The sequence below is a fragment of the Triticum aestivum genome, chromosome 6B, assembly GCF_018294505.1.
Source record: "Triticum aestivum cultivar Chinese Spring chromosome 6B, IWGSC CS RefSeq v2.1, whole genome shotgun sequence".
Lineage (NCBI taxonomy): Eukaryota > Viridiplantae > Streptophyta > Magnoliopsida > Poales > Poaceae > Triticum > Triticum aestivum.
The window spans coordinates 221,881,096-221,892,219 of record NC_057810.1 but is presented as its reverse complement, the minus strand read 5'-3'; positions in this window follow the sequence as shown (position 1 = coordinate 221,892,219).

Sequence of the window (11,124 nt, the reverse complement as noted above, 5' to 3'; positions counted from 1 at the left end):
GTGTAGTCTTAGGAACGAACCCGGGGTTGCTCTCGCAAAAAGATTGTACTAAGGAAAGCTAGAAAGCTCAATTCCAAGCTTTAAACCTCTGGTCCACGGGTCGGTGAACGAATGGGTTTTGGGAAATAGAGAACATTGACTCGATTGAACAAAGGTGGAACCGGAATGAATAGCCCACTTGTTTCGGGCAAGAATGAATGGGACTAATTGACTCGAGTTACCGAGCTACCTCCACTCTTCGACTTGAGCTTTTGCTTCTGCTTTTCTCTTGTTTTGATTTATTATCTTTTTAGGGAAAGAAGAGGGTCTGAAATACAACTATGTCTACGAGTGCCGCGAATGAACCTTCGGTTATTCCCAAGAGCAAGGAGACACGAACTAAATAACTCGTATCAGGCTACGAGAATAGTGAACAGGAAGAAGGAACTAGTGAGGCTTTCGTTGGTCAAACAATATGCCCTCCTCACTTGAGGAGAGTGAAGGTCATGACTTATTGAAGCAGAACGTCAATTGGTCAAGAGAAGGGGAACTCCTTTCGTCGGTAACTATTGAATTTCCTATCTAACAGTGGAGCGAAGCGGAACGTTGAACGGGAAACTCGTGTCTTCGGTTATCCAATTTCCCTCCTTTCCGTTTCGACAAAGAAAACATTTAGGTATAGGTAATAGGATTGCCACTATGATTTGCAGAAAAAGATAGATTCTATAATAATCCATAAAAAATATATAGAATCCGGCTCTGTAATCAAGTGCTCGCTGTGAGAAGAAGATCTACAGGCATGTACCCATTTCTCCCTGCAAAATAAGTTTGAACCCGAGTTAGTATGGACCATACGCTCATCTTTCTTCTCAATCTACACCTCTTTCCGCGAGAGACCTATCCTCGTTTCGAAATAAAGATAGAATATACCATACCTTCCAAGCAAGAGTGTTTTATTGCAAGATTAAGTTATTACTGAACAAAGAGAAATTCTCATTATAAAGGATGAGAGAAATTCGGAAGCACTTTTTTCTTATTCAAGCAGACGGAATTGAATTGCTCTAATTTAGGACTTTCCAATCGATTTTTATCTTACCTAATTCTATCTACACCCAGGGGGTAGGTATGTCGCAAGCTCTGGGCAGCTATCTTATTCCAAAGAATATAGCTCCCTAAAAGGTTGCCGATACCATACCTCTATTGAACCCTACTGGATCCAATTGTTTAAGTGTTTAGTCGAGAGGAACCACATTGACACCATGCTTGTGCTAAGACACAACTCCATCAAACTAATCTAGATTTCTTCTTGTTTACGAATAATGGGGCATCTGCCTAACCCTATGAAACCTCTCTGCAACTACTTCTCTCTGTTCTCGGCAGCCCGCAAGATTTTTCGAGTCTCAAAGTCCTATTAAAATTCCCGCGCTTGCTCCTTTGGAGCCAAATGGATCCGAATTTCGGTAAGATAATACAAGAATCGTATTTGGTTGGGTTCTAACTCTGCTATTCAGTCTGGCGCGGGTGTGATACCGGTGAAGAAGCGAGTAGTTGACAGTCAGGGAAGTAGATTCCTTTAAGGAGAGAAATTCATTGGTTTAGCCGTTAGGCGGAGCTTCTTTACACACCGGTAGTGGAACAACCCAGGCAGTTTAACGTGCTCTTGGCACAAAGGTAATAGAATGGGAGTCTGACGACACCCGGTACACGGGATCTCCTGCTTGAAGAAGCAAGGAATTTCAATTACTCAGGCGTTGAATAAAATAAACTAGATACCCATGTTTCCAATATTTACTTCTCTTTACTTGTAGGACCTGGCCTAAGCATAAAGTAGATTTACTGCACAAGCTCAAGTGGAGGAGGAAGTAGGGGTGGTGAACAAAATGTTGGTATGGAAGATCTCTTGCCCCCCCCCCCTGAAGGGTTCTTAGATTACCAAGTAAGGGAGGGAGGTAGGTACCATGGTTTCCTTCTTTTATTGAATACCAGTAACGCGAGTAAACATTTAAGTGAGAAGTTAGGTAAGCGTTGCCAATGGCCAAAGCCTTTACTCTTTACTTCTTGACTATAGTAATAGTAAATAATGTCACTAGATTTCGGCATAAATACTAGCCAGGTACCATTTCCCAAACTTGATTTCCTTTTTATGCACCTGTTTATGCACCTGGGTCATTGTTCACGAACTAAGATGGCTTAGTCACCTTTCTTTGGGCCGTCTGAAAGAAGTACTTCAACGAATGGGTAGGTTGCCAACCAAACATTATAGGCGGGAAGTTCTCCTTTCTCCAAGTATGCTCATTAGACCGATAGGTGAGTAGCTAGTATAGTAGTAGCCAATACTAAAAACCAATAGTAGAAGGGTCAGTGGATGGCCCTTGCGAAAGTGTCCACGCCGCATCCCTTCAGTAGCCAATCCTTTTTCTCAACGATGCAGTTCGCTTGGAACATGGCACAAGGTGTGACGTTCCGAGCAGTGGAGGACAACCTGTTTGTTGTTCCAGTTTTCCGCCTTGGCGACTGGCAGAAGCTCATGGAAGAAGGGTTGTGGCTGTTCCGCAACCATGGCGTGTAAAGAAGCCTTACGATGGGATGGCTAACCCGCGATCTGTGGTTCTGAACCAGATTCACGTCTGGTCGCAGATTCATAGATCCCGGAACTGCTCCGCCTGGAAAACCTGGTGCGGGATCTGGCTAATAAGAAGCAACAATAGAGAATCTCGCCTAGCTCGAGGTTGCGCCTCAGTGCCCTCTGTAAGTACTTTCTAGTAAAAAGAACTACCTTTCAAAGCACATACCATTATGGCTAGCTAAAACGAAAGAATGAGAGTACAAGGTATGGGTCTATGCTTCCAGCTTGCTCTAGAAAAACGGAAATGGGATCTCTCTCTGGTGGGAGCCTGGCAGCGGGGAAAACAGCACCTGCAGGGGTCCAGGTCTCCATGATGAACAACCACGACTTTGATCTTAACGAGCTACCGCCTGAGCATGAGTAGCTCGTTCAGGAGCAGCCACTGTTGAAAATAGCGAGCCTCTAGAGGATGACGCTGATACATCATTTGATTTGTTTCGGGATGCAGAAGAACAGCCTGATGAGTACAATTATGATTATGATGACTATGTTGATGAATCCATGTGGCGAGATGAGCACTGGACAGAACAAGAACATGAGAAAGCGGAAGATTATGTGAGCATCTATGCTCACATCTTGTCCACCCCAGTAAGTGAACCTTTTGTATCCTTTTGCTTATATTTTGTTGTTCGTTCTGTAAATGACCTTGAGTTGTTTTTCACATTCTTTCTACAGGTAATTGCAGATATTGACAAAGATGGTGTACATGAAATGTTGATTGCACTTTGACTCAAAAGCACTATTCGATAGGACGCAGTAGAACTATACACCCGTTTTTGTTTGAGTTTGAGGCGACCTATACTACACTATAATAGCAAGGAGAGACCGCAGCTGATACCAGATCATACTACAGTACAGCTAGTGCATGCTAAAACCCTCCTTGTGTACTAGGCTTATGAATAAACTAAATTGTTGAGACGTCTCTAGTGTAGGTGACAGGGAAGCCATGCTCGTTAGAAGAGAAAACAGATGGTTTGAGCAAGCATGGGTTCAAGCTCTAGTGGATGGGTTTGATAGCTGAATGCAAGGATAATTCATCTACGTAGCTAGTTGGTTATGGTGGCGGAGAAGCCCCTCTTTAGCTAGATTGGGCTCCTTTACTACTTTATTTAACCCGGGGTTATGCCTAAAACCGGTATCTTATGCGTGTTTGACTAGTTCCATTTCTGATTCTCCTTCTTCGCTGGGGTCTACATACGAAAGAATGGAACACTCGACAGCTTCGATACTCAAATAACCAGCTCATTATGCTTAGGTTGGGTTAGGAAAACGAAGCTTTCCATGGGACTAGTTCTTTCGCGCATCTGTTTCTCCATCCGTTCTCTTCACATAAGAAGCCAGCCGCCTACTCCTACTATTGGGTCGGTTGGTCGGTCAAGTGAACCACGCCCAGCAGGTGGGTATGCCGATAAGATTCCTTTGTTTGATGTACGTCCATATGAAGCGAGCGCTTCAAAACAAGGCTATTATGCTGAAACTAGGGCTCCCTCTGGACGGGTAGATCGAGAGGGATAGAAAGCACTTGAAAAGGGAAGGAAGGGTCTTAGAACTACTGAAACAGTAGTAGAACTCTTCCAAAATCAAAATAGGAGAGTGAAGAACAAAAAGAAGACCATTGGGCTGGGGAAGACTCCCTCAATCACTCTGCTGGGCGATGCTTCTTACTCTACCTTTCAATTCCTTTGCCTTTCTTCTTCTGATCGATCCAATGGTTTGGACTAGGACGCGTAAACCCGAAGGGAGATTGACCCTACCTAAGTATTTTCTTAGATAGAAGTGGTTGGTCAAGTGTGAGTCACGCCGGGGCGGGTAGACCCACTTTTAATAGCAACTCCCAGATCAATGGAAAATGGAAGTTTCTAGAATTGCAGCTCTGTTCTGTTCAAGAAGTCTTTCTCCAGGGTTCGGTTCAAAAGGCGGGATGGAAGAGAGAGAATGGGCTCATCGTGCGACAAGGTCAATCGATCACTCAAACTGTTCTGTATCTCTACAATTGAGTGAGCTGTGTTGCGAAGGAAAATGATGAAAGGCTTTTGAATTAACTCTGCGATTTGGAAGACGAAGGAAATGAAAGTAGAAGAAGTTATCGAAACTCGGAACCACATGTTCAATCTTTTTTAGCGGTTTCCCCAGAGATCTTTATCATTAACGCAACCTTCATTTTGCTCATTCATGGAGTTGTATTTAGTACCTCTAAGAAAGATGATTATCCACCGTTAGTTAGTAATGTGGGTTGGCTTGGATTACTTAGTGTTGCGTGCCTAGGAGGGCAGCGCGCTTGGGATGCGGAGGAGCTATTATCGCCCAGCTCCCTAACCTAATGCGACCGGACCGAAGGGAACCTTAGCATGGGGGGACGTCCTAATCCTTTTGCCGCCGCAAGGCCGGCTAATCGTACGCAGCAGGAGCAAGGGAACTCCCCTGGTTTAGGAAGGCACATGAGTCCGAACGCTATTATGAATGTGCGACCGACACTACACTACGTAGGTACCTGTGGATGCAGGTGAGGCGTCGGTCGGTCCTAGAAATGGCGGCAGCTAGCCAGGAGTTAACGACCGGACATGCTGCAACCTAGGGATCACCACGCAGCTCTTTCGCTCTATAGGGATATCGGGGGGGGGGCATAGCACAATTCTTCTTGGAGGAGGGTTTTGGTTTGCCCAGGTGACTGATCCTGCCTTAATATACTCCCGCCAATTCTATTGCACCGGCAACCGAAGTCGAACATACATACAACAATCTTCATGCGTGAAGGGACGGGAGGAAAGAAAGGGCGGTAGATGATAATGCGAAAGGGCGCCGCGTCTGGCTTGATAGTAAAGCCAAAGAAAGACGCCCCAAGACAAGATACAACTGTTGGGAAGGGGACATGATCAATAGAACCTGGCTGGATCCGGGCTGGGATAGTGGTGCCCATTCCTAACCAGTTCTGAAAAAGTTCGCTCATGCTGGAGGTACTAACCACTTAGTGATCGGTCCGCTAGTTCACGCAAATCTGAAGAAGTTATCACGGACAAGCCACATGCAGGGAAACTTGCACATGTGGTTCTGGCCGGGCCAGGACTCAAAAGAATTTGGCGAAGTGTTTGTTCCTAAACGAGGGAAGTGGAAAGACAAAGAGGGATAGGGAGCTCGCCTTCTTCTTTTTTGTAATCGCCGAAATTGTACGACGACCCTTCTTGTTCCAGGCATACGACCCTGAGATGTGACGGTGTCACTTTTCCGGCCCGGTAAAGTGACAGTTATATAAATAAGAATAAGAAAGAGAAGCGTGATGTTGTCGTGCTGTCAGCAATCAAATTATCATAAATAGATAGTACGGTTGTATTGTTTCAATTTCTGTTCGTACTCTGATTGCTGTGGCTGCAGCTCGATCTTGGCAAATCTCTCAAATGGACGTCAAAAATACTTTCCTTCATGGTGATCTAGATGAGTTTTTTCTGTATGTAGCCACCTCTGGGTATTGAAGTTCCTGATGGTCATGTTTGTCGCCTTCGAAAGGCCCTCTATGGGAAAAAAGCAACCACCTCATGCTTGGTTTGAGCGGTTCATCTATGTGGTTCAAGCTGCTGGTTTCTCTTCTAGTGAGCATGACCCTGCACTTTTCACTCATACATCTGACCGCGGTCGTACCTTGCTTCTTCTCTATGTTTATGATATGTTGATCACTGGAGATGATCAGAAGTACATTGCTTTTGTTAATAAAAGATAAAGGAAAGGAGACTGAGATAGGGGTTGTCCTTGGTTTTTCCAAGGAAAGCCTGATTTAGCATGTAACGTGAACATGAGCGGACACCCACACAATCTCGATTTGAAGAAAAAGTACCATACCATTGTCGCTTTTAGGGCAAAAAAGAATGGGCCATCTTTGTCAATTGATAACTGAGTGAGAGAAGACAATCACGTTCTTAAAGCGGTCGGTTCGCCGGATTCACAACCTTCCCCTATTGGCCGACTGCCCGTGAAACACATAGGCTCCTATCGCATTTATGATCGAGAATGGTCTCATCACAGAAACACTTTCTATATGTTATTTCGAGATTCAAAGAAGCAAGCAAGTTTATAGGGCATATAGTTGTTTTTTTGTACGGCGAACTAAGATCTTTTTATATATTATGGATGATCAAATATTAGTCTCAGAGATCTGGTAACCCGGGAGAATTAGATAGATTATGTTTTTCCGGATAGAGGATAGTCTAGATCAATTTTGAGAAAAATCTCTCTATATATAGATAGGTATCTATGTGGATAGAGATAAAGATAGGGATCCCTATAAATCAAAATATATGGAAAAAGTGCACTTTTTTACTACTACTACTACTATTTCTTAGACTTTTTCAAGGAAACATCGTTTTTTCGATTTTGACTAAATTGGTCGGAGCGTAGACGAGCAAGCAGAGCCCAGGAAAGAGCTCAAATCGTCATAGAGCAGTCGACTATAAGTATAAGACTGTTGGCCTGAGAGAAGGCAGTCTCTCTCGGGAAACATGGCCCAATTTCTCTTCTTTCTTTTCACACGGGCAACAATTGGGAATAAAACAGACCATGAACATGAGTTTAAAATGTAAAAAAAAGGGAAGAGTGCATTCTCGACTTTCTTATCTCGAAAATGCGTAATATAGTGATGTCATGTGTCTGTTTCTCTGAAAAGGTGGGTTGTTCTGAAGGTAAAGAAATACGGTAAAGCCCATTAAAAAGAGTGCCATGCAGAAGCACCTCCTGTGTCACTCGATCCAAACCCGACACATCTTTCTTTCTATACAAAATGAGTTCGACCTTTTTTTCAAAATAGAAACAGAAAAGAAATTTAGGAATAGTGCGGGTGCGACGGAACGAATCAAGTGAAACGAGTCCCCCTTATGACATTTTTTCATCCAAGCAAGGGCGTGTTGCATGGGACTCATCAACAAAGGGATAGGGATAAGGGGCCGCACGTCCAAGACAACCTTTCATCTCAGTGCGCCATGGAACCCCCATCTTCCAATTCCTCTTACAGAGATCGTTGACTCACTTGCCTTATTTTGAGGAGACTTCCAAGCCAAAACAAGACAATGGGTAGTCATCAGATCTTCTTTATGGAGGTGGGACCAGGGACCTCCTCAGCAAGATCGCTGTACAGAACGCTTGCGCACACTGGCCACACACACTTCTCCCTGACCTCCAAAAGCTCCCTATGACCCTTTGTACGGAGCATTCAAAGTTCCTCACGCTGTCAAGAAAGACTTTGATCTCGATTTGGGAGAGCAAACACAGCTTCGCTATCCAGCCAACTATCTTTATTGAATTGTGACCCTATCTAGCGCTTAAAAATCTTTCTTCTTTCTCCGTCACTAGATTCCGGTTAAAACGCTTGGTCCACCAATGCTTTTCCTCTCCATTTTTCATATGGAAAGGGAAAGTAGTGACAACTTATTGGAATTCTGCATGGCATATTTCCCAACCTTCATTCCTGCTATTCCAGGCTCTAGTGCTCAGTCATAAACCTATTGCCCGCTCCGCTTTCCCATTCCTATTGCTTTCGGTATCTGAATCTTCCTAAATTCAAGTAGAGAATACCAGGGCTTTCTTCTTATTTGATTTTCCTTGGGGATAAAAAAATGGATTTCCGACATAGCACCTACGGCATTAGGATTCTAAGATTTAGGAGGGGAAGGCTGAGGAGAGGGATCACATGCATTGAAGCAATCTCAAGATTCAGAAACGATCAAAATAATGGTACGAGGAGAAGAAAGAGAGGAGAGTCACGAAAATAGGGTAAACGCAAAGAGACGATGAAAAGCAATCATAGAGGAGAGGGAAGAATGACAATGGAAATCATAAAGCTCAGCGAGGAGCACATTACTATGAATAATAATGGAGAGGAACATTAAAGGGAAAACTCAGCAAAGAGATATAAAAATATATTCGAAAAGCTTTTCACTTCTACTTCGTTTTCTTGTTTAGATTCATTACTTCAGTGATGCTGTTAGGAGTTCAGTGATTTCCTGGTGGGTACTTTATAGCTCACAACACGAGATAGGCAGATATGTGACATAGAAAATTTGCTTTCATTGACAACAAGACTCTCTTCCTGATTGGGATTGGTCTGTGCAGGATCTCCTTCCCTGTGAGACTCTTGCTTCCCTTTGAAAGAGGTAGACCCCTACTTCAATTGTCATCTGATGCCTCTACCCGCTGAGGGAGTCCTGGACTAGGGGGTGTCCGGACAGCCGGACTATCATCGTCCGCCGGACTCCAAGACTACGAAGATACAAGATTGAAGACTCCGTCCCGTGTCCGGATGGAGCTTTCCTTGGCGTGGAAGGCAAGCTTGGCGATACGGATACGTAGATCTCCTACCATTGTAACCGACTCTGTGTAACCCTAGCCTTCTCTGGTGTCTATATAAACCGGAGGGCTTTAATCCGTAGGACACAACATACATTACAACAATCATACCATAGGCTAGCTTTAGGGTTTAGCCTCCTTGATCTCGTGGTAGATCCACTCTTGTACTACCCATATCATCAATATTAATCAAGCAGGACGTAGGGTTTTACCTCATCGAGAGGGCCCGAACCTGGGTAAAACATCGTGTCCCTTGTCTCCTGTTACCATCCGCCTAGACGCACAGTTCGGGACCCCCTACCCGAGATCCGCCGGTTATGACACCGACATTGCTGCTTTCATTGAGAGTTCCTCTGTGTCGTCACCGATTGGCTCGATGGCATCTTCAACCAACAACGCTGTCCAGGGTGAGACTTTTCTCCCCGGACAGATCTTCGTATTCGGCGGCTTCGCACTGCGGTCTAATTCACTTGGCCATCTGGAGCAGATCGAAAGCTACGCCCCTGGCCATCAGGTCAGATTCGGAAGCCTAAACTTCACGGCCAACGTCCGCGGAGACTTGATCTTTGACGGGCACGAGCCACAGCCAAGCGCGCCGCACTGTTACGATGGGCACGATCTCGCTCTGCCGCCGAACAGTGCCTTGGTGGCCGCGCAAGAATCCGCTCCGGCCCTTAGACCGGAGCCGATCGCCCAGATCGAGGACCGGTGGTTGGACACCACCTCGGGGGCTCCAACTCCCATGGCGATGGAGCCGAACACCACCCTTGTCCCTCGCGAAGCTCGTGACTCCGAGGTGCCGGACTCCTTGCCGGACTCCGGACCTCACGCGCCCCTGCCAATCGAATCTGATTGGGCGCCGGTTATGGAATTCACCGCCACGGACACCCTCCAACACTCGCCCTTTGGCGACGTCCTAAATTCGCTAAAGCATCTCTCGCTATCCGGATAGTCCTGGCCGGACTATGGCCAGGATGGTTGGGATACGGACGGAGAAGAAATTCAGAGCCTACCCACCACCCACTTTGTAGCCACTGTTGACGATTTAACCGACATGCTAAACTATGACTCCGAAGACATTGACGGTATGGACGACGATGCCGGAGATAAACAGGAAACAGCGCCTATAAGGCAAGGGAAGACCACCTCGTCATACGACGTATACATGGTGGATACCCCAAAAGGAAGCGATAACGAGGACCAACGGGGCGCGGCGGAAGATAATTCCGCCGACAAACAACCAAAACGGCGACGCAAATGCCGCACTAAGTCCCGCCTCGACAACAACAGCGCTCCTAATGACCCAGCAATACAGCAGGGCAAACTGGCGGACGATGAACACGCAGCCAAGCAACCGTCCGAACAAGACAAGTCGGATAATCAATCCAGGCCCGGCGAAAACAACAGTCCAGGCGACCTCACGCCGGACATGCCGCCGGATAATAAAAACCTTCGGAGAAGACTCGTCGCCACCGCAAGAAGTTTGAAAAAGGAAAAACGGAAGCTCAAAACAGCGGAAGATACACTCAGAATGAGGTGGAGCCAAGTGCTCAAAACCGCAGACAAATACCGCAATGGCCATCAATCAAAGAGCTACCCGAAGCGCAAGCTACTGCTAGAATTAGACGAGGAGGCCATAGAGCCCCCACAGTCAATAAACAAAGAGGCCGCCTGGTTGGATAGACGGCCAGATAATAGGCCAAAATCTGAAAACGGCGCCGCACATAAGCCGACTAGCGACCCTGGAAAGACAGATGGCCATGCCAGGTCCATTTACGGGCCAAAGAAGAGGGCCCCAGGAAACAACGCAACACGACAAGTTTGCGAAGACAGCGGAGCACCCAAATACAGGGGCGCCGCACACCCACTATGTTTCACCAACGAGGTGCTGGATCATGAATTCCCAGCAGGATTTAAACCTATGAACATAGAGGCCTACGACGGGACAACAGACCGTGGAGTCTGGATAGAAGATTATATACTACACATACACATGGCTAGAGGAGACGATCTCCATGCCATAAAATACCTACCCCTCAAGCTCAAAGGGCCAGCTCGTCATTGCCTCAAAGGCCTCCCAGAAAACACTGTTGGAAGTTGGGAAGAGCTCGAGGACGCGTTTAGAGCAAATTTTCAAGGGACTTATGTCCGCCCCCCGGATGCAGATGATCTAAGTCATATAACTCAACAGC